The following is a 3544-nucleotide window of genomic DNA, read 5'->3' on the forward strand; positions in this document are numbered from 1 at the left end:
GCTAAGTTAGTAACAGTTAACATCTCCAGAATGCACAAGAATGGTAAGCAGATTTACATGATTTCTTATAGAATACCCTAGAAGCCATGAGACTCGGAATCCCTGCTTCTAATTTTTAATCTATTCAGCTATCCCGGTATACTTCCCAGATAAATGGGGTGGTGCTTTGTCCCCCCATTAAATTATTTGAAGTCAATTTCTTTTTCCACTAAGAAATTCTGTCACAAAATTTAAAGGAAAACCTATTTTCTAAACTAATAAATTTCAGAGCTCACTCAATATGAACTCAAAAAATAGGTTTATTTGGTGGATATTTTTGCATGGGCCTTATAGACAGTATTATGGAATCTCTTGACACATGTAGAAGTTTATGTAAGCTGCCACTCTAGATGAAGAAATGGGGTATCCACAACATGTAAACTTTGCAATGCTGGAATTTTCTGCAGAATGAAGTCAAGAGTTTTATACATCAGTTTCACTACAGGCAAGAATGTTAAGACACCTGGGAACCCTGCAGCCTTCTTTTGAAGATTACTTCTGCTCAGACAACCTCAGAATTGAAATGTGGATTTCTTATTAATTTCTTGTCTGACAAAGACAACATCAATGTGTAAGGTATATCTTGCCAAAGATGATGTCAGCTCTGAAGACAAAAGAAAAGATTTGACATGATTTCAAAGAAATGTCTTGGAGAATTCTGGGTTTCCTCGGTATGAACCACCCTTATCTGGAGAAGTGGCTATGAGAATTCACTTTTTCTGTTTGTTAATGTATACTTTTATAAGTTTGAATTTCCTGCAGCTTGCTGTTAAATAGAAAATGGTCAAAATTAATTGCTTTTTCAATAATAGCATGCATATTACCACGTGAAAGACCACACACCAATTCAAATTATTATTCACATCCACCACAGCAGTCTTCATATTAAAAATTACTTGGAGCAGAATTAAACTAATTTGCACAAGCTGAACTTCCATTTTGAAGTGAAATGGCCATAGTTTTGCAGCAAAATTATTAATAAATGATACTTAATTTTTGTAATACAATTTTTTTGAATTTTCATTATGTGAAGGAAATAAACTTCTAAAGCAATACAATGGATTTTAGATAAACTTTTGAATGCAAATGTTGATATGTGGAAGAAGTTTGTAGTTTTTATCAGTTTTAAAAAGGTCAATGGCTCCAAAACATTGAGTCACTCTGATCTGGTTTACTTTTTTTATTGTTACATTTTTCAATGATTGGTGATACATGCATCCTACCTGCATGTGTTTTAATTTTTTTTTTTAATTTTTTTTGATGATCAGTGGAAGTTTTCTGACTTCCATAGTGTAAAAAGAATTTAACATTATTTTATGAACACTTACTATTGGATAAGCATAGATTTCTGCTCTATTGAATATATCTTTACTTTAGACCATGTTTATTGTTAAATACTATATTTTTAATTATCTATATAATCTTTGAAGTGTTATTTTTGTAGTTAAGCCCACTTTGCCACCATATGGACTAAAGTTATTCAAAAGACACTAAATTTAATTGCTTCAATATCCAACTGCTAATCTTTTTAATTTTCCTGTTTTTTAAATATTTATATGTTGAGAATGTGTGTTAAATATTTTGAGCCTTTTTTGTATCTGAGAAAAGCTTACTGTAGTTTTTGAACATGAGAAACATTCTAACTGCTGCTTTAATTCTTACAATATTTCACTTTAAAACTGCAGTGATTATATTATTTCAAGTTCTAGATCACTTCAGTTTGTTTAATTCTTGTTTCAGTTTTTTCTTTATTTTTCCCTAAGTATAACGCACTTGTTCACATACACTTCATTACGACACTACACTGAAAAAAATTCTTGTTCTCTACTTGATTTAGTCTCTATAGTGTCTATTTTATCTACTAAAATATAAATGCTCACTCTCCTAAAATATTTTAGTTTTGTTAAGTCATTTTAATAACTTATTAATGAATAATGACAGTTTTACATCTTTCTTACCAATATGGATATTTTTTATTACCCTCCATTGCCTTATCGCACTGTTTAGAACCTGCAGCACATTGTTTAATAGAAGAGGTAGAGAAGACATCCTTGTTTTTCTCCTAATCTTAGGGGGAACGTATTTAGAATTTCACCAATAACTTTGATAATATCTTTAAGTTTTTCACATATTCCTTTTATCATATTGTGCAAGTTTCCTTCTATTACTACTTTTCTGAGTGCTGCTCTTAGGAATGGTTGTTCCATATTGTCAAATGACTGTTTTTTGTTTGTTTTTTTTCCCTATTTTGTAGTTTGTACCACCTTTATCCATTTTGACCACCCCCCACCACGCACCTCTGGCAACCACAAATCTGTTCTTTATCTATGAATTCATGTTTTTTTATTTTATTTTAATTTTAGGTTTTTTTAGATACCACATATAAGTGATGGGATATAGTATTTGTCTTTCTCTGTCTAACTTATTTCACTTAGCATAATGCTCTCAAATGCCAAGATTTCCTTTTTATGGCTGAATAATATTCTATTACATGTATATCACATCTTTATTTCTCCATTCATGAACACTTAGCTTGTTTTCATCTCTTGGCCATTGCAAATAACACTTCAATAAACATGGGGGTGAGGTGCAGTTATAGTTTTGAATCAGTGATTTTGTTTTCTGCAGATAAATACTCAGAAGATTGCTGAATCAAAAGGTAGTTTTATTTTTATTTTTTTGAGGAAGATCCATGCTGTTTTCCATAGTGGCTGTACCAATTTTCATTCTCTCCAACAATGCACAAGGGTTTCCTTTTCTCCACATCCTTGCCAACAGTTATTAATTCTTTTCTTTTGGATAATAGCTACTCTAACAGGTGTGAGGTGATACCTAGCTGTGATTTTGATTTGCACTGATGATTAGTTATGTTGAGCATCTTTTCATGTACCTGTTGGTCATTTTTATGTCTTCTTTGGAAAAATGTCTGTTAGATTTTCTGCCCATTTCTTAACCAAATTGTTTGGGGTTTTTTGCAATGTATGACTTTTTATTTATTTTTTTCTCTCTCTCACGCAATGTGTAAGAATTGCTCCATCACTGTATATTTGGGGTGTCCTTGAGAGCAGTAAGTTCAGGAACCTCCTATGTCATACTCTTGAACCCGAGCTCCCCTTTGTCTTTTTTCAATTGGATTATTTGCTTTGCTATTGCATTGAATGTATTATATATATATATATATATATATATATATATATATATATATATATATACACACACACTTATATGTTTACATTAATTTGTTTCATGTGTATAGTTTGAAAATATTTTCATCCATTCCACAGGTTGTCTTTTTACTCTGCTGATAGTTTACTTTGCTGTGCAGAAGTTTTTGGATGGATATAATACCAGTTGTCTATTTTTGCTTTTGTTGTGTGTGATTTTGGTGTCAAATAATTGTCTAGACTAATGTCAAGAAGTTTTTTCTCTGTTCTGGTATTTTTACAGCATTGGTCTTACATTTAAGTCTTAATCCATTTTGAGCTGATTTTAGTATATGGTGTGA

This window comes from Rhinolophus sinicus, linkage group LG09, assembly GCF_036562045.2.
Source record: "Rhinolophus sinicus isolate RSC01 linkage group LG09, ASM3656204v1, whole genome shotgun sequence".
NCBI classification, from domain to species: domain Eukaryota; kingdom Metazoa; phylum Chordata; class Mammalia; order Chiroptera; family Rhinolophidae; genus Rhinolophus; species Rhinolophus sinicus.